The sequence below is a fragment of the Myodes glareolus genome, chromosome 9, assembly GCF_982192425.1.
Source record: "Myodes glareolus chromosome 9, mMyoGla1.1, whole genome shotgun sequence".
NCBI lineage: Eukaryota > Metazoa > Chordata > Mammalia > Rodentia > Cricetidae > Myodes > Myodes glareolus.
The window spans coordinates 4,551,526-4,572,519 of NC_142034.1; the positions used below are offsets into that span (position 1 = coordinate 4,551,526).

The window sequence follows — 20,994 nt, forward strand, 5'->3', positions numbered from 1 at the left end:
TAATAAACCATGATCCTCGTGGTAAAATCTAAAATAATAGAAATGGGTTGATTTGCTGGGCGGTGGTGGCACACGCCTTTAATCCCAGCACTCGGGAGGCAGAGGCAGGTGGATCTTTGTGAGTTCGAGGCCAGCCTGGGCTACAAGAGCTAGTTCCAGGACAGGCTCCAAAGCTAAAGAGAAACCCTGTCTCGAAAAAATGGATTAATTTAAGATGTAAGAGATAGCTAGGAATATGCCTGAGCCGTTGGCCAAACTGTGTTGTAATTAATATACTTTCTGTGTGATTATTTGGGTCTGGGTGGCCAGGAAACAAAAACACAGTCTCCAATTACATAGCCCTACAATGAGGATATGTTCTTCTGCCTTAAAGGGACAACACATGCCACTAAGTCCAGGGAATCTGAGAAGATACTGTGTTGTTCAAAATATGCCAAGTGGGAACCTAAAGAGGGGGCTCAGTATGTAAGAACACTTTCAGCTGTTAGAGGGGACCTGGGTTCAGTTCCCAGCACCCACGTGGTGGCTCACAACCATCTGTAACTCTGACTTCCTCTTCTGGACTAATCATGCGCCCAGCATACACATGGTGCACATACATACATGCAAGGAGAACACTCGTACATATAAATAATTTTTTTTTTAAATTTTAAGCCAGTTCAACAGGACAAATGCTCTGTGGGTCCTTTTTTCTTTTTGAGACAGGCTCTCCAGTAGCCCAGGTTGGCTTCCAAATGTTATGTAGCTGAGGCTGGTCTTGAACTTCTGAACCTCTTACCCGGCATCCCTGAGTGCTGGGATTATTGGTGTGTACATTGCAGTTGGCTGTATGTGGTGCTGGGGATAGAACTCAGCACTCTGTGCATGCTAGACAAGCGCTCTACCCACTGAACCACATCCCCAGCCCATGTGACTCCTCTTGTATGTCCTGTGAGTAGACAAATTGACAGGGCAGATGGTGAGGGTGGCTCCTGGGAGCTGGGGGAGCCCAAAATGAGGAGTTATGTTTTGTGGAGACAGAGCTTTGACCGGAAAAGATGAAAGGTTCAGGAGATGGATGATGGCGGTTACACAATTCGAATTACTTAATGCCCCCGAATTGGACACTTAAAAATGGTTAAGACGGCATGTTTTACCACAATTGGAAAAAGCTTAAAAATTACTTTACCAGGAAATAAGAGGTTGATTAGACAAATATGGGGAAACATTAATAACTGTGGAACCCGAATGGGAATCCTTGAGCTCGCCGACAATTCAAGCATCTGTAGTATTTTAAGTGAGATGTCTCCTACAGTCTCGGCCCCTTGGATGCTCAGGTCCCAACTGCTGGTGCTGTTTGGACTTAGCAGGGGTGGGCTTGCCGGATGAAGCTTGTCACTGGAGGTGGACTTTGAGAGTTTGAAGACTCACGCGGATCCCAGTTCACTCTCAGCTTCCTGTTTGTGTTCCAAGATGTGATCTCTGAGCAGCTCCAGCAGCCATACCTGACATGGTGGCTGTGATTCCTACCCCTCTTGAACCATAAGCCAAAATAAACCCTCCCTGCTATGAGCTACCTTGGTTCTGGTGTTTTAGCAAGCAATAAGAAAGAGACTAACACAATCATTTTCATAATAAAAATTAAAAATAGGGCTGAAGTCGGGCATGGTAGCACACCCCTTTAATCCCAGCACTCAGGAGGCAGAGGCAGGTGGATCTCTCTGAGACTGAAGCCAGCTGGTCTACACAGTGAGTTACAGGACAGTTAGGGCTACATATATAGACCCTGTCTCAAAAAAAAAAAAAACAACAACAACAAAAAAATAATATACGACTGACAAGATGGCTTGGTGGGCAAAGATTTTTGTTGTACAAGCTTGATGCCCTAAGTTGATCTCTTATGTGGAACCCAACCCACATAAAGGTGGAAGGAGAGAGCCAACTCTACGAAGCCGTCCCCTGACCACCACTTGTACACTTGTTACACGTGTATGTGCACACACATCAAACACACACACATTAGTAATAAAGGTTAGAATAAAAAGAGAGTTGGCTTCTTTCCCTGCCTAGCGGAGTTATGCAACCTTACTTTGAACTGTTCTTTAGCTGGGCTGTGGTGGTGCATGCCTTTAATCCCACCACTCAGGAGGAAGAAGCAGGTGGATCTCTGTAAATTCAAGGTCAGCCTGTTCTACAGAGTGAGTTCCAGGACAGTCAGAGCTGCTACACAAAGAAACTCTGTCTCGAAAAAATAATAAATTAAAAAAGAAATGTTCTTTAACAGTGTGTATGATATACATGTGCATATGCTTGTGTGTGTATTTGAGTGTGCACACATGTGTGCATGTGTGGAAGCCAGAGGCTGACATCAGGTATCTGTCTTTAACGCCCTTGAGATGGGAACTCCCTCTTGGTAGACTATCTACTCAGTGAGCTCCACCTTTCAACACTAGGGTTAGAGAAGCTTGCCCCTGCACCTGGAAATCCAAACTCAAGCCCTCAAGCTTATGGTCATCACGTCCCAGTCCCCAGACCGTTAGCCCACCTTCTTTTAGGCATAGAGTCTTGTGTAGCCCAGGCTGTCCTAAAATTTGCTATATAGCCAAGTATAACCCTGAACCCTTTTTTTTTTCCTTCCTGTTTTTTGGTTTTTTTGAGACAGTGTTTCTCTGTGTAGCCCTGACTGTCATGGAACTCTCTCTGTAGACCAGGTTGGCCTCAAACTCACAGAGATCCTCCTGTCTCTGTCCTCCCGAGTGCTGGGATTAAAGGTGTGCACCACCACAGCCCAGCTACCCTGAACTTCTAATCCTTGTCTCCCCACTCTCTGAATGCTGAGATGACAGGCATGTACGACCTCGTGGTGGAGGAGACGAAGCCCAGAGCTTTCTGTGTGCTAGGCAAGAGATTCTCCACATCTACAACCCCGCATCTGTATTCTTGGCTTTGAACGTGTCTGTGGTCCCAGAACTTGGAAGATTAAGGAAGAAAGATCAGAAATTCAAATCCATCCTCAGGTACATGGAGTGTCTGTAAATAGGATTAATGATGTATTGATTAGCACAAATGACATCATATTCTGCCTTATTGGATGGATCCTTATTGTCTGACCCACCGCCCCCAGGAATGATCCTGCATTTTTATTTTGCCCTCCTCTGGGTGCTGGGGACTGAATCCAGAGCTCGGAGCTGTGAAGGATGGGTTTTACCACTGAGCTGCACCCCAGCTCCTAGACTCTGCTTGACTTAATCTTCTCATCCTCAGAGGAGGGATTCATGAGGAAGCCTTTGATTGGTCACTTTTGCCACACGGCCATAGGCTAGCAGAATAGAGGGGACTGAGCCCAGTCTCGTTCCTTTCTTGAATCACCACTGACCAGAGACTCCCAAACCCAGAAGGAACAGAAGCACACCTCTGTCAGGAATGAAGCATGGGCTGCACACAGGCCTGAGCTCCTGCCTGCCACTGTTTCCCCTCGACTCGTCCTGTGCTTTCGGTGTGACTGCCGGCTGTCCTCAGGTCCCAGGTTGTCAGCTTCAGCCACCTTGGGGAAGATGGGCTTCCCTTTCTCAGAGTCATCTATGGCTTCTGAAGTTGGAGACAATCCCAGTTACCACACAGGGTGGAGGTGGGGAGAGCCATGCTAGAGGTGAGGGAAAAAGAGACTAACAGCTGGCATCTGCCTACTCCGGTGTAGAGTGGTCTGGCAGGCACATGTTCAAGTCTTTCTGTTGGCTGTTTACTGACTTAGTGGCTCAGCTAAGTCAGTTGTGAAGTGTAAACCATATGCAATAACTCGTCACACAGGACCTTGGGGACAGTTGAAGGAGGGGTGTGTGTGGAGTATCTATGGCTGGGAAAGAGGAATAGAGAGGGCTGGCCCGTAGGAGCTGCCTGCTGCGAGGGAGGAGGGAAGGGACACAGACCCATATAGCCAGAGGATGCAACCACGGCTCCCCTCCCCTCCCCCGCCTCTTTTGCAAGTGCTCCTGACTGACTGACCCCTAGAGAAAGCAGAGGACAGCTCACACAGGGTGAGGAGGGCATGCGGAAGCAGGAGCCAAGAGCATCCTGTTGCCCAAGTTGTTAGGCTCAGAGCCTGGCTGGACCCTGGCAGCACTAACAAGGGAGGCTCAGCCTTCAGCCTCCAGCAGGCTGATTAAAGAGACAAGCCATGGCGAGAAGCAGAGAAAAGAGATGTATTTAGTGTGGGTACATTGGGAAGAGACACAAAGAGGTCCAGTGACCTCCAAGTCCACCTGAGGTCCTGGCGTGAGTTTCATGTTTAAACAGAAGGCAAGAGACATGGAGAACTAAGTGGTCCTGGTCAAGGTGGAGCCTGGCCCATCATCAGGCCAGCTCCTCTCTCCTGTGGACGGCTAACAAGTTACCAGGATGGTGTCAAATCTCTTCCTGGGAGACAAGCTTCCCTCTGGCTGTCACCAGACTTTAGCCTCTCCCTTCTCCCAGGGTAAAACTCCTGGGGAGATTCCAGTGTCTTGGGGTTCATCTTCTTAATAGTAGCCAAAAGGGAGTTGCACAAGTGTCTTGTTAGGATATCTCCCCTCCTAGGCTGGGCGGTGGTGGTGCACGCCTTTCATCCCAGTACTCAGGAGGCAGAGGCAGGCTGATCTCTCTGAGGCCAGCCTGGTCTGCAGAGAGAGTTCCTAGACAGCCAAGGCTACACAGAGAAATTCTGTCTTGAAAAACAAAACAACAACAACAAAAACAAACAAACAAACAGGGCTGGAGAGATGGCTCAGCAGTTAAGAGCACTGCCTGCTCTTCCAAAGGTCCTGAGTTCAATTCCCAGCAACCACATGGTGGCTCACAACCATCTGTAATGGGGTCTGGTGCCCTCTTCTTGCCTGCAGGCATACACACAGACAGAATATTGTATACATAATAAATAAATAAATAAACATTTAAAAAACAAACAAACAAAGAGATGATCTTCCCTCCTGCCAGGCTCCTTAGAACCCTAGCTGCCTGAAGGCAACAGCCAAATCCCTGTGCTTCTGAGGTGACACCTGATGCCATCTCCTCCTGGTGCCCCAACTTCGAATCCAGTCTCCTGGTTCCACAGCCTTTTCCCGTCCAGCTGTCCCAGAGCTGTCCCAGCCGGTCCGTCTGGAGCACGGCCACACTCGACCTCCTTCTGCACCAGCTCCTGTGCCCACCCTTGCAGGCTCTCACTGATCTGCAAGGTCTCACTGGGAGTGACCCTCAAGGGACCCCACCTGGTGCTGTCCCCCGATTGGCTGAGTCTGTACTTTTCACCTCAAGACATCAACACTGGCCCCCTGGTCCTGGTAGACCCCCTCAGGGTGTGGGTCCTCTGGCCCCATGAAAAAGGGGCTAACACATCCATTCACTCATTCACCCAATTCTTAACTAAGCCACAGGCTTCCAACTCTGCAAACCAGAAGATTCCCACAGTACTGGTTCTGTGGGAAAAAAAAATCTGCCTAGAGTCACTGGACAATAAGATCAGCAAGTCAGTCAGCATGGACCTGGCTTAGAACCGACCAGAAGGGAACAGAGGCCATATGAACTGGGGGCTACCAGGGCTCCTTCTCGGTCCAGGCTACAATTCCACCTTCTAGCAAGCCACTCGGGCACCACCCCAGCACTATCCTGCCCTCCTCACTCACCCCTACTGTGTCCAACTGCAAAGCTGTTTACACTCTGACCCTAGCTAGGGGGGCAGGAATGCTTGCTAGATTTCCAGTTTCTCCATTCTTCCCAGAAAAGGGCTGGGACAGGGGGGTGGGCTGGACAGATGGGGCCCAGTGCCAGCTCAGCAGGTCTCCAGTTTAGGTACCTCTCTCCAAGAACTGAGGGTAAGAACACGCCCCCAGCCTGCTTCTGGACTTGAACCTAACATTTTAGGGAAGTGCTCCCAACATGGACAGGAAAGACACCCATTCCTCCTGCGGGGAACCCAGCTCACCTTTGGGAAGATTTATGGCACAGATAGTGCCGCCTCCAATACCAGAAGTGGGGGTGTAGAGGTTCAAAGATGAAGCAGGGCTGGCCTGCCTGATCCCCTCTTCAAGGAGGGGGCAGGACAGACAAGAGGGTCAGGGCCCTGCCAAGCTGAGCAGCTGACCCCCAGAGGGAGCCGAATGAAAGGTCTGATTGTGCCCCAGCCGGGCCCACACAGGCGGCCAGTCCCCCTTTATCATCCACGGCAAGCATTTACAGTCAATAAGCGGCCTAATTAATTCCCTTCAAAGACCTCTCAATTACTCATCCGGCTTCAGAGAACAATTAGAGCTTGCTGCAGCTCGCAGCTCATAGTGGGAGTGAGGCCGGTCAGAGCCACAGATGGAGCCCTCTGGGCCTGCAGCCTCATGGTCCCCAAGGACCCCTTCCCTGATAAAGGCCTGACCATGGCTCCCTGGGGCCCAGGAGGGCGGTGCCTTTCGGAAGAAGCCATCTTCTTCCACAGACCCCTAAGCAGTGTAAGCGGGGGATGGGGGTGGGGTGTCATTCTCCAGACTTCTCAAGGCAGGACACTGAGACAAGGGCAGCTGAGACCTCTGGGGTTCCACAGCCCACAGGAGAGCGACTTACAAAGCTAAACTCCAGGCTGTTGGGACCCTTCCGCCTCCAGGAAAAGAATTTGTGCCTGCGGGACAGAAGAGGAAACCAGAGAGGGACTGCGGCTCAGATCAAGCTAGACAGAACCCACTGAGTTGAGTGCCCCCCCCCCCAAACACACACCGAGGCTGGAGTATGGCTGCCAGTGGGCCCCAGCAAGGCCTCCCTGAGGCCCAGGGGGCTTGGCTTAGCCAAGCCCAGTTTGGTTTCCCTGCTCCAAGCTGCGGACTTGCTCAAGTCGCTGGCCAAGATCGTGCCCCTGCCCACCTCTGCTTCTACCCATGGCCCCTCACGACTGGCTCCCGCTCCCCGCCCCCCAAATTGTTTGAATATGCAGTCCCGGCATATTCAGGGTTAACTCCCAGCTGCTCCCGGCTGCCACGAGGGGGGTGGGGGCCGCAGGCGTGCCTGTCGGGAAGTATGGATCTCGGCAGTGGTTTTACTGGAAAAGCTGTAGTTGAAGGTGGGAGGGGGTCACCATGGCAACTTCTGGCTGTGGGAACAGGTTGGCTGGTGGGAACCAATTCTTCTAGGGGCCCAAGGGAGGCCCGGGCGGCCCTGGCCACCCCGGGGATCCTACCCGTTCCCCTTCTCCGTGGCTCAGCGAGGCAAGGAGGCCCTCCCTAACCTGGCATCACCGGTTTCCCCGCCTCCCTCCGGCAATGTCTCCCCAGGGCCTACCCAAGACTCGGCCTCCCGCCCCCATCCGAGAGCCTTACACCCCAGCTGCGAATCGATGCACCAATTACCAGGCTGGCAAGCCCCCCGCCGGGAGCCGCAGGGAATCTCCGGCCTGGAAGAGTTCTCCTCTAGAGAGCACTACTCACAGGCTGCGGGAGATGGGGTGGAAATGCTCAATTTCAGGGGTAGACTCCCGACCCGGCCCCACACACCAGTCCCGGAGGCCAGGGGGAACGTGGCAGGAGTCCCACTCGGATCCCAGTGGTGAAAACTCGGGCTAAATCACCAATTGCCAGTCCTTTCCACCCGACACAAACACGGCCTCCGAAAGCTCCACGACGGGTGTGAGCAAGGGATAGTTGCTCCCAGGGACAGCTCCTAGTCGCGCCCTGCCCTGCTTGCCCTCGCTTTCCTGAGTTTGCGAGTAGCTGTTGGCACAGATGCTGTCCAGCTTCTTTTCCAGGGGCGGAAAACCCTGCCTGATGCCCTGGGTAAGGGCGCACGCACACGGAGTACATCAAGGCTGACCCAGCTGACCCAGCGTGGGAAAGTTGGCTTCCGAGACCACAACAACCCTACAAACGCAGGGGCAGGTGCAGGGCAAAGACACTTCAGGAATCTCCAATGGGATTGCCAGAACTGGGACCTGGCAGGGAGGGAATGAACCACACCCACTGGGCCGCTCCATTAGTCCCAGTCCCTGGGGCTGCTGCTCGGAATGGAATAACCGGGGCTCCAGCCCCGGTCTCATCCACAAAATAAACACAGTAAGGCCACTCCGGTTTCCAGGCACTGGAGAGCTTGAGGAGGAACAAGTTATATAGCTGTTGGATGCCAAGGTCTGGGTTCCCCCGTCCCGCCTTTACTGTGGTTGGTTGGTTTGGACAAAATCTTGTTTGAGACACACTCTATAACCCTGGCTAGTCTGGCATTCCCTATATTGACCAGGTTTGCCTCGAACTCACACTCACAGAGCTCTGCCTCTCGAATGCTGGGACTATAGGATGTGCACAACCATGCTCAGCTCGTGTTGGCTTGGCTTTTTTTTTTCCTTTTTCTTTTCCCCAGACAGGGTTTCTTTGTGGCTTTGGAGCCTGTCCTGGAACTAGCTCTTGTAGACCAGGCTGGCCTCGAACTCACAGAGATCCACCTGCCTCTGCCTCCCGAGGGCTGGGATTAAAGGCGTGTGCCACCACTGCCCGGCTCATGTTGGCCTTTTTTAAAGATTCATTTATTCTATGTGTATAAGTGATTGCCTGCACGTATATTTGAGGACTACTTGTATGCCTGATAGTCACAAGGGGGTTCAGATCCACAGGAACTGGAGGTACAGGCAGTAGATGGTTGAGGCACCATGTGCATGCTGGGAACAGAGCCCGTGTCCTCAGCAAGAACAGCAAGTATTAAAAATACTTTAAAAATTTTTATTGCATATGGTTGCATGTATGTACATTCACTACATGTATCTCTGGTGCTCTAAGAGGGCGTTTGGATTTCCTCAAACTAGAGTTACAGATGCTTGTTAGATGTCACACAGGTCTGGGAATTGAACTTTGGTCCTCTGCAGAGCACCCACTGTTCTTAACTGTTGAGGCATTCCTTCAGCCCCTGGTTTGGTTTTTGGAGAAAGAGTTTAATGTTGCCCAATCTATCCTAGAACTCTTTATATAGCTCAGGCTGACCTTAAACTCCCAACCCTCTTGTCTCCACCTCTCAAGGACCAGGATTCTTGACGAGCGCGGCCACAGGCAGTTTAGGGCCCTTGTCAGGTCCTGTGAGCAGCTGGCTGCCTGTGCTGCTCTGCATCAGGAGAACTGGTCCTCGGTGGTACCCACCCTGCAACCAAAGCAAAACGTGGGCAAACCTGCCAGCCATAGTCTCCCACGGGCACAACCCACACATGTGCGTCTTCCCAACACCAGTGCACGGAAGGGTCAAGGCTGCCACTGCTGGGGTTCCCTCCTCCTTGCACCCCTGGGCCAGGCTGATTTGGGTGCTGCCTGTATCTGCCTGCCTCCACCCTGTCGCCAGCCGTGCACGCTTGACTATCTACGGAATCCTGATCAGACATTTGGGGGAGCGAAGTGCTATGTGTACATAATCAAGACCACACGCATATTCGCCAACCAAAGAAATTAAACCCCCATTCCGGGAATAGCTGCCCACGTGGAGCCCTAGACAGGCTGTTCAAACCCATCCCCTATGGACTCCTCAGGGAGGAGCCCTCTGTGTCTGTACCCACAGCCCAGGGACCACCCCAGGGTAAGCAGAGAAAGGGTGGCAGTGGGGATTGGTGCCCCAGGGATGGGTCAGGATACTAGCATACACTGGGCATCCTGAAGCCCAGCCCCTACTCAGGAGCCCAGTGCCTGGAAGGCTCCAGAAAGTTCTTGGTTCTCAGTCAACACTTACACAGGACATGAGTAAATTGAACACACGGCCTCTAGATTCCGGAGGATGGTCAGACTTGAACCTTCTCAACCTTCCTGAGCATCTACTGATGATGCCCAACCTCATGACGGGGATACTGAAATGAGAGAACCAATGACACATTCTACAGCCTAGTGAGGGACATAGGACAGATAGCGACAAGGATAGAGGCTGTCTGGAGATATCGGGTACAGGAGAGACAGGGAAAATGGGGCTGTGGATCTTGGTGGAGGTGGGGCTACCATGGGAGACTCCCTGGAGGAAGAGGCAGGCTTAAAAATGGTGGTGAGTCATCCAGGGAGAGAGGGGAATGAGAGCTGAATGGTGCCTCCCACCCACACAGCAGCTGGTTCCACACACAGCTGGCCCCACGTGCGCGTACACACACACACACACACACACACACACACACACATTGGGCACACAGACTCCAGGCCTGCAGCATTTACAGGCTGTTTACCTCCTGAGCGTTTCCTCACCAGTGGAGTTCCCGTCCTGCAATGCAGAGCTCCCAGCCCTCACGTGACTTCTCCAACGGGAGACCCACAAAGGCAAACTGGTAGGTAGGTGGGCTGAGAACCTTGGAGTTTTCTCCCAGCATCTTCCTCCCCCAAAAGGCCGTTCACCTCCATTCACACCACAGCTGGGTGAATGGAGCCAAAGCAAGTGTCACTTCTGCCTGCTGTTCTGTACCAGGTGTCAATTCTGCCTGCTGTCCTGTGCTGAGTGAAAATGTCTTAGGGTATGGTCATAGGGTCCCACACCTCAGGGTCTGCGACACTCAGGCTGACCTCTGCTCCCAGCAGGGCCATTCCCCACTGGGGAGAGGCCTGAACCTACTGTTCCCACATCACCCCCAGGCCACCTGCTCCCCTCTTATCTTCCTCAAGCCAGCTTGGGACCCTGCATTGCCTACAGCCCTCCAGACACCCAAAAGGAGGGACTGTCCTCCGGTCTGGGCTCAACAAGCATGTGCTAGGATGAGAAGGATCAGACCTGGGAAACATGACCTTCAAACCTCACAGTGCTAGTACTGTGCACCTGCCCGCCCATAAAAACCAACACGTACATGACAGTTTGCATATCGTGAGTCTCTGTGGGCATGTGTACATTACTGTATATAAAATATTCGCCCAAAAGCCGGGTATGGTGGCTCATGCCTATGATCCTAGCACTTGAAAGCCTGAGGCAGGACCGCTGTGAGTTTTCGGTCAACCTGGTCTCCACAGTATGCACCAGGCCAAGCGTGTCACTGGGCAAGATTCTGTCTCAAAGAAACAAGCAAAACCAAAGGCAAGTGCCTTGGCCACGTGCAGTTTGAGAGACTGAATTAAGTAGGGTGACCAGGGAATGAAGAGACAATGACACACAGACACAGAAAACCCAAGATCCAGGGGACTGGGCTCTGGTGGAGGAAGCCACAGCACCCCAGAAGCTTGGCTTTTCTGTTGTAGACAACTGAACAGGGAGGTCGATTACTGTCTACACATGAACGAGGAGGCGGGGTTATTACAAACAGCTGAACAAGGAGGCGGGGTTATTACACACAGATGAACAAGGAGGCGGGGTTATTACAAACAGCTGAACAAGGAGGCGGGTTTATTACACACAGATGAACGAGGAGATGGGATTATTGCATACAGCTGAACAAGGAGGCAGGATTATTGAATACAGCTGAATGAGGAGGCGGGTCCGCTAATTTCCATAGGAGCAATCTTCAGGTGGTAAACATGGAGGTTGCAGAGAAAGTATGGTAGGTATTTTCTTCACACACTGCCAACATTCACTCTGGAGCCCAAGGCAGGCTTTATCGTCCCTCTGAGCCTCATGCTGTTGCCATTCCCATGGGACCGAAGCATTGGTCCTTGACATGTAACCCATGTCCAACAATATACATTCACTCAGGACTTCACCCGCTTCTGCAGCCAAGTATGGTAGTGTGCCTCCAGCCTACAGAGGTGAAGCTAGGTAGGGACTTTTTAGTTACATAGCGAGTTCGCGTATGAACTGGGGTATATAAAACCCTGCCTCTGCTCTCCCACTAACAAAATAAAATAATAGGAATAAAAATTCATCATGATTAGCATAGGAGACTATGGTTGGGCTGGAATGGTGACTCATCAGTTGAGAATATGGTGTAAAGACTACATGAAGAATCTGGAGTTTGAATCCTGGCTCTGGGGTAAATGATTGATGGAGAGCCTACAGTTAAGATCCCACAGTGGGTAACCAGTAGGCAGTATTCAGTGCCTAGTAGGTATCTGACACACAATAGGTGTTGGTGTACAGCCAAGGTGGGGCACAGTAGGTGTCGGGCACACAGTAGGTGTCGGGCACACAGTAGGTGTCGGGCACACAGTAGGCGTTGGGCACACAGTAGGTGTTGGGCACACAGTAGGTGTCCAGCATTTGGGAGGGATTATACTTGCCCTCATGCACAGCGGCTACAATGACCCATCATAAACATAAAGCAGCAGATGGAAACACCACCTCTAGGCTCTGGAACACCCCAGTAGGAGCCACAGACACAGTGGGGTCTTTCCCTCACGTGACATGTTTATAGTCTAGGAAAAAACCAGGGCAAGAACCGTTTCTACCTACCACATTTTGCTTCACACCACAGTAAAGTCGTCCAGACAGTCTTCAGTTGGGGACATCTCTGAGAACACTGTCCTGCCCCTGAGCAAAGCAGGACCTGACTATCCAAAGACTTAGGTCCTAGGTGGGGGCTACACAGATGATTTTGCCCGCGTTCCTTGCGATCCGAGATGCCAGCGTACACTAGGGAACCAGGGTTGACAAGCGGACCGGTCCTGCCCGTCCCCATCTCCAGCAGACCCAAAGCCTCCAACACATCCACACAGATCTGTCCTTGTCCATCTCCCAAGCCTTCCCATGCTCACCCACTGAGCTCTGGCCTCAGGCTGCAGAAGCAGGGAATTCAGGGAACACTGGGGACGATCTCAAGAGAGGCACGTCTTTAGGTCCTCTGCTAACCCCACAGGGGCAGAGGGAGGAACTACATCCTGAGCCCCGGGGCCAGAGTCCTCTCCTGCACACAGCACTGGCCCAGTGGCTAATGTACCAAGCCCATTCCACAGCTGGCCACCCTGCCCCAGAATCTGATCCCTCTGTCTTCCTGTCTGCCCTGGGGCTCCAGAGGGGCGAGGATCTCAGCAGGCAGGGTGCTGACCCTGCACCTCAGCCCGGGCTCAGTAGCAGGAAGTTTGAGAGGCGCAGAAGCCAGTAAATGAGATGTAAGAGATTAGAAGCCTTGCTGCCTAATCAGAAGCCGCCTGAAGTTAGAGGACAAGTTCCTGGAAGAAGAAGGAAGTTGCACAGTAAATAATGTCAAACGCAGTACTGCCCAGGCCCCAGCTGACAGGAGCCAGGTTGCCCTGTGAGCAAGGGAGCAGTGGCCAGGCTGCCACGTGAACAGGGAGCCAGGGAACTGGCCTGGAGGGAGGGGTAGGACCCACAAGGGAGGAGCGGGCCTGGAAAGAAACAGGTGCCAGGGAATACCAAAAGCTTAGTCTGCTGTTACCTGGAACTTGAGGCACCCGGGAAGGTGGGCACCCTCACAGCCTCTAAAGGCAGCTGGCAGGGGTCAGGAGGTGGGCTTCTCTCAAACCCTGCAGGGGAGCCCGAGGCTACCGCATTCAGTGCCCAAACCTGCCACAACATCCAGCCTCTCAGAGACACCCTGAGTGGGTACTGGGCTGTCTCAAGTACCTCCCCATGCTCCCCTCTGCCCCTATCCCAATCTGAGATTCCTGGAGGCTAGCTGCCTCCCAGCCACGCACAAGGGCAATAGCCCCCCATGGTCCCCCAGGGTGCCCTCTGCTCTTCCAACCCTTTGTCTCTGTTGGGCTCCCAGGTTCCAAAGCTGCCCCTCAAGTTCTCTTTAAGGCAGATCCTGGTGGTCCACCCCAGGGGACCTCAAAGGACAGGTACATCAGCCAGACACTGCAGTTCCAAGGCATCCAATCTCAGTCTTTGTGACATCTGGGGAGGGGATGGTGCTGGAGGTGGCCAGAGGGGACCTGGGTATGAAATGGAGCTGGCTCATAGCAGGAAGTAACAGCAGACCTGATCATGAGCTGGTCATGACTCTAACTTGTGACCATTCTCCTTACTGGAAAAGTAACACACATGACTACCTCTCCAGTTGGGCTAAGACAGTTCACATGGTGAAAGGGTGCATGGTCTGGTCTGGCAGAAAGGCTCAAAAGTCTCTGTAAGGTCACCTCTATCTTGCCCACTCCTGTCATGGGACCTTCCCTCTTTGATGAGTTCTTCCTTACCGCTCCTTATAAGTCCACGTCCCTCCGTCCCTCCGACATGCTTGCTCCTCCTCTGCACACTATCACTCTTCTTGGACGCAGGACAACGAGCCCAGAAGCTACAAGTTCTGAGCAGTTTTGGTGACTGTTCACCAAGAGCCACAAACGTCTCCAGACCCTTTCAGAACCTCGTTGTCATTGCTGGCTGTATGTGTGGGGCTCCCAGTCTGCCCAGCACCTTTGAGTCCCCTGCACTGGTTTTGGTGTCCCCGGACTCCATGGCCCACTCATCATCTCTGGCCGTTCTCTAGACCCATCTGAACTGCTCTTCCTTTGGGTCCAGTCCCCTCCGACCCCCCCGCCTTGGGTCCTGTAGCCTGTCATACAAGCCCTGTAGCCTGTCATACAAGCCAGGGCAGAGCACGGTGACCATCTTGAGGCCCATAGGACAAGTGGAAGCTCTAGAGAAGGGAGCAGACAGCTCTCCTCCACACTGCCACTCCTCCAAAGGGGAAAGCCTAGCAGATGGAGGATACGTACGCACTCCCTGAAGATGCACACAGCACCGTGTCCCCTGGCAGAAGATGTGTAAGAAAACTTACGACCACGATGTGTTGAGGGGAACAAAGGACTCTAATTCAGCACCAGGGAGGCAGAGGCGGGCAGATTTCTATGAGTTCAAGGACATCCTGGTCTATCTTGTGAGTTCCAGGGTAGCCAGAACTGCGGAAAAGAGACCTTATCTCAATAAATAAATATATACATAGATAAACAAATAAATTAAATAAATAAATAAATAAATGCCTTACAAGGTAAGACTAAACCATGTGGGGGAGGGTGTGCATTTCCTGGTGAGAGTAGGTTGTGACATTTACAAGCTAATCACTGGCTGCCTGGTCCTCAGGAAGACAGACCCTTTCCTTAAAGGGTGTACAAATGGCCCAAACACAAAGCAAGGTCCTGAAAGTCCCAAGGACGCACGCAGCCCAGGCCTGCCTGCCCAGAGGGCTGGAGTAAGTCTGGTGACGCAAGCGTCTGTCCGTCTGTCCAGATAAACAGGCAGCAGGGAAGTGGGAGAGCACACCACTTCCATCCCTTGGGGAGAGGGTTTGCGAGGTAGCCTGTGCTGACTCACTGGCTCCACCCCAGGCCTGTGTGCCACAGAAGTGAAGGTTCCTGGAGCCAGGAACGAGGATGCTCCCAGCAGCATGGCTCACAAGGCTAACCAGACACAGCTGAGGGTATCTTGAGTGGAACTGTGTCCTAGGGCCTGCGAGGCAGCTCAGCGGGTAAAGGCGATTGCTACCAAGCCAGATGAGCTGAGTTCAAGACTCAACGCCCATGGGGTAGAAGGGGAGAACTGACACCCTAAAGCTTAGATCTGGAGTAGAAAGGTATGCGGCCACCGCAACACAGGAAGGACAACTGAAAGGCGGATGGCTCTCAGGAAGATTGTGCCAAACTACAAGAATTTCACATACACGGTTCCAAATCCAACCACAATCCACTCCCCTGAGAGAAGCATGGCGTGCTGGCAAAACAGGCAGCAGGCGGAGGGAGGGAGTGGATGGGAAGGAAGTTTCTAGAACCCTGGCCATGGTCCACTTCTTTCCTTTCTTTTCTTTCTTTCTTTCTTTCTTTCTTTCTTTCTTTCTTTCTTTCTTTCTTCCTTTCCTTATTTATTTATTTCTCTCTTTCAAGATAGAGTTTCACTCTGCAACCCATGTTGACCTCAGACTCGTGGGAATCCTGCTGCCTCAGCCACTGCTCAAGTGCTGGGATTGCAGGCCCGAGCCACCACCACAGCAAGTTCCACCGTCCCCTTCTTGATGGGAGTGGCCATGACACGGAGTTCATTTGCTGTTCAGATTTGTTTGTGACACGGCACAATGTGCTTCGTGTGCTTTTCTGTGAGAGAGTCCGAGTTCATCACCGCGAAAGAAAAACAGGAGACTGCGTGCTGAGCCCTGGGATCCGGCCATGTTCAGCTCTCGCACAGCCCGTGTCTAGGCGAGCTGGTGCAAAGGGGACAGGCATTCCTGGCCTCATAGGAACCGAAGCCCACTGTAGCCTGTCTGCACAGCAAGCCTGCCTGCTGTACCCCTTCTCACTCCCCACCCTCAGGGCACAGCGCTGGGTTTGCTCAGCTGTCTCAAGGCAAAAACCTTCCAACCAGTGGGGTCTTCTCAGAGGCGAGGTGCAAGGACTTGGAGGAACTGCTTTCCCCATTCCCAATTTTGCATGAAATCAGGAGGCCCTGATATAATGGGGCTACATGGGCCAAGTACTTGCTCACTGCTAAGCCCAGCCAGCACCCCCCATTCTTCTAGTATGCCCTTACCCCTCCCCCGTGCTGGGAATGGTGACGTGCTGTGCTGGTCTCTCAGGGTGGTGGGACTGGGTTGGACCAGTGCCCTATAGAGGGGTGGGTTGAGTGGATGGGAAAGACACTTCCCCGTGTTTACTGGGGCCCAGCTGCTATCTACAGCTCCAATCTGCTGTCTCTCTTTATCTCTGAGGGACCGCCCGGGTTCCCAGCAGCCTCCCCGCTGCTCACTTCCTGCCAGTGGCCCAGTATTACAGGAATACGCACACACAGCGCACTGAACTAACCCAGCATGTGAGTGTGTGTGTGTGTGTGTGTGTGTGTGTGTGTGTGTGTGTGCACGTGCGCTCATACCCCACAGCCTGCACCAGCCTGGCCAGGTGCCAGGGAGTCAAAGGTACCCCCAGAGGCAGCTCTCCCCCAGAAATCCTGATCTGAGCCTCTAAGAATCCTCCCTCAAGCGGATGGAGATGGTGCGGGTGGGGCTGATCTTGCTCTCCAGACTGTCCTCAGAGACAGGACAGAATCTGTTCTCTGTGTGCACAGCCAGTGACCAAGATCAAGGGGCACTGAACCAAGTGTCTCTCCCCGGTCAGCCACTCAGCTGCCACCAGGATGACTTGACCTCAGGGACACACATATATGCAGGTTGCCCCATGTGTCCCTCCCTCACCTGCCACTCAGCGATCATTCACCAAGTCCCAGAACTGGGCACTGGGCTAAGCACCCAGGACATGACACACAAAGCCCCCAGCCGGCTTTTTGGGTTTAGTGCATCAGCTGCACAGAGCAAGTGACAGAAACATGCACCCGTGGCCGTGAACAGAGGGAAGAAAGGGACTGTGCGTACCCCAGAAAGAGGGCCCACTCCCTCTCTTGTTGGACTGGACCAGAGGACTTCCTGGTGGAAGAATACTTCAGCTGAGACCCAGAGACTGAGGAGGTGGTGACCAAAGCCACGTGCTGATAGCTGGGTGGGGGAAGGGTCCTGACAGAAGGGCCTGAGACTGCAGGAGGAAGCACGCTTGGGGACCAGAGGGTCACAAGGCAGAAAAAAAGCTACATCAAGAGGCCGGCTGGACGAGGGGTGCTGGAGAGAGGGCTGTGTTGGTGAAGTGCCGGTCTTGTGAGCACAGGGGCCTGAGCACCATCCCTGCTCCTGTGTGAAAAGCTGTAATCGCGGCCAGCATTTGAAATCCCTGCTCTGGGGAGGCAGACACAAACATATTCCAAGGGCTGTCAGGCTACCCAGCCTATCCTAGTCGGTAAGTCTCAGGTCCCGGGAGACACTCTGTCTCAAAAATAAGGTGGACGGCACCGGAGGAAAGACACGTGAAGTTGACCTCTGACTTCCATGTGGACGTGCACACCTGTGCACGTATGCACCTGCACATGAACATGGAATAAAAGGTCCCACGAGGGCCGGCTCTCAGGCCATCTTGCCCAGAGTCCTGGCTGTGAGGAGAGGAGACCTGGTGACCTCTGCCATGGACTCTTTAGTGCTAACTACTACTGTACTATGCATACATAGTACTATACTATGCATACAGGCCATAGTTAGAGAGGACGAGGGATGGGGTCAGCCTGGGGACATGGGAAAAGTCAGAACCCAAAAGGAACTGGCGTAGTCGGAGATTCCATACCCCACCCAGGGAGGGTGGTTTGTCCTCAGCTGCCACCAGTGATACAGTCTACAGAAGATAAAGAATTAAAAGGCAGGAAAGGTCTGGAACATGACCAGTAGCAGCAGGGAAACCTCCAGCGCGGCAGACAGGACCAGCAGGTAAAGGAAGGCGGTTTCTGGAGGGAGAGGGAACGCGCATGTTCCCTCCGTAGAGCAGAGTGACCAGATTCCCAGTGTAAAGCTAGGACAGTTGCCTAGCCCATGTTGTGTCCCATGTCCCGATCCAGCCTTGCCCACCGGGATGCCAAACGGTGGGAGACCAAAGCTGCCAGGCTTTTGTTTCAAGTCAGGAGGTTGAGGAAGAATATGACCATGTTGGAAATTTGCCACTTTCATTACCTAGTTATGGTCCCTTCTTCCTGTCTGCCTGCCTACCAGGGGGCCTGTCTACCTCCTGACCTCTCACCAGGACGACTCAAACCTCAGGTACAGCGAGGGAAGCATGCAAACGTGTACACACAGAGTTGCACACAGATCCATGCATAATCGTGCACATGCTAGCATACACAGTCTATTCAGATACACACACACACACACACCATACAGATACACTCCCAGATACATACACACAACACACACACACACACACACACACAAAACAATGGAGAGAGAGAGAGAGAGAGAGAGAGAGAAAGAGAGAGAGAGAGAGAGATATTCCCAGTCTCCTCCAAACACACCTGGTTGTACACATATCGATAGGACACCAACCAGGAAGACCTGGCCATAGAAACTGTTTGCCTCCATAGGGAGACAGGCTCAGTTGGGAGAGACAAAAGCTAGTGGTCCAGCTATGCCACCTGGGTGGGGTCCTCAAGCCTTGTGCCCTGTTCCTCCTCCCCATAGCTGCTTAATGATGGACAGGGAGCCCCCTTGGGAAGGCCTTGCAGCTTCTGAGAGGGTTGCAAGCAGGTGGCTATTCTCTAGCTCTGCCGTCAAAGGGAGGTGGCTGCTCTTTTGTCCCCTCTCTCCCCCGAGAGCTCCTGTGACTGCTCCCAGCCCATCCACCCCCCTTCCCACGGAGTCTTCGCTCCCGCCCCCCACTTCCCAGCAGAAGGGCTGGAGCCAGACAATGAGATAAGGGCTTGTTTTCTATGGGCTGGAATTCGGGAATTAGGCAGAGCTTGTGGGTCAGGGCCAGAGCACCCCGCTATGGGGAGGCAGGGAGCCTTTCTACTAGGTGCAAGTCCCTGGGGCCTCAGACCTACAGGGACTTGACCTCTGCATGCTTTGAGGATAGCTCTGCTAGGAGATGGGGAGAGGGGAAGAATCCCTTAGAGTTGGTTCTGTTCCTGCAGGTGGCCTCTGAGCCTCATGGCCACTCCTCCTCACTTCTCCAGACCCCGGGACTTCCAACAGGGTCTGCCCCCTTACCATGGCCCATGCTGCCCCTTCCCTGTCACCCTCCCCACTCCATCACCTGCTTAGTACTATTCCCTGTCTTCAAAGACTATTGCTTCCTCCAGGAAGCCTGCCTGGTGGCAGACCCAGCAGGAGGATGGTGAAGTGACAGAGAGGGGGCAGGGTCAGCATCTGAGACAGGCTGGAATCTCTGAGGGGTACTGGCCTCTCTGCCCTGTGAGGCCCTCTCAGACCAGCTTGCTCTCAACACACCACAGACAGACAACAAGCAGGGCTGAGTTCCCAACCTCCCTGTATGAGGGAGGTCACCCTTTGGTCCTGGTGAGTCAGTGTAGTCCACAATAGAAGCACCGAGTTCCGGGGTCTTGCAGCTCCAACATAAGAATGAAGAGTCAAGTCTCCCATGAGCCAGGCACAGGGTCAGTACAGCCTCCCAACCGCCCATCCTGGGTACAACTGACACACAGCTGGGAGTGGAGTGGGGGAATCTTATTTTTCTTGCTATTGTTTTGTTTTTCTGAGACAGAGTCTTTGACTCCAGTGTAAGCTGGCCTGAAACTCTCAACCATCCTCCTGCCTCAGCCTCCCACAGGACTGGAATTACAGGCATGAGCCACCACATCTACCTTTTGCAGTGCTGGGGAATCAATCCAAGGGTCTTGTACTTGCTGGTAGGTGGCTCTGTCACACAGTGTTCTTGGGCATGACTTCCATGGAAGCATCTTGTCTCTCCAGGGCAATGGTGTAGGAAGGATACCTAGATAACTCTGTAACTGTTTCCCATAATGCCCTGGGAGATTACACCGCCTGCTTCAGGTGAAGACAATCTTTGTGTCCCGTGCCTGGAACCTAGCTAGTGCTCAGTAAAACCATATTGAAGTCTGAACATAGTGGCTTATTCCTATAATCCCAGCACTTGGGGACTGTGCAGAATGAGATCTACAGCGTGAGAAGAAACAAACAACCTTAACACAGGCACTAGAGAGACGGCTCAACACTGAAACAGGCGGAGAGCTCATCCTTGCAGAGAGCCCGAGTTTGGGTACCAGCACCCACACCTGTAACTCCAGCTCCAGGGTGTCCAAAGCCCTCTGGACCCAATGGGCGACTATACTCATGTGTACACACAATTTTAAAGGTTTTAAATACATTTTATTAAAAAGGAGAGAGGAGAGGAGGGAGAGAGAACGGGAGAAGTACCCCGTTTGGCAGAGTGTTTGCCTGGCATCCAAGTCCTAAATTCAGTTCCTAACACAGCATAATCTGGGCATGGTGCCACACACCTGGCACCCCAAGCAGGACAGTCAGAAGTTCAAGGTCACGTAGGCTACACAGTGAGTTCAGAACGAGCCTGGGATACATGAGACCCTGTTTCGGAAGGGAAAATTAAAGACTTCAACGGTGGAAAGCTACTCTCTAGGGTCAACATGGTACCACATATGATTCCTGGAGCTCAGCGGTATTCCAGGCTGTTTAGTGGCAGGGACGCTTAACTATTCTAAATCTGCAGTGTCGGGAGCAGGGCCAGGTACACGCTGAAAGGCACCTGGACGTCAACTGCATAAAAGATTACCCTTGCCCGGCGGTGGTGGTGCATGCCTTTAATGGCAGCACTGGGGAGGCAGAGGCAGGTGGATCTCTGTGAG

General features: G+C 52.8%; 1 long non-coding RNA gene and 1 pseudogene across 1 annotated transcript; one reads left to right on the forward strand and one right to left on the reverse strand.

Moving 5' to 3' along the window:
* Positions 1 to 1,147: 1,147 nt before the first annotated feature.
* On the reverse strand, positions 1,148 to 3,554 carry LOC148120739 (uncharacterized). Its single transcript, XR_015738943.1, has 2 exons — positions 3,392 to 3,554; positions 1,148 to 3,009 (listed from the first exon to the last, which is right to left on the reverse strand). It is a non-coding gene; the product is annotated as an uncharacterized LOC148120739 (long non-coding RNA).
* A 1,458-nt stretch (positions 3,555 to 5,012) lies between these two features.
* LOC146893365 (uncharacterized) lies at positions 5,013 to 7,652 on the forward strand (annotated as a pseudogene).
* The last annotated feature ends 13,342 nt before the right edge of the window (positions 7,653 to 20,994 follow it).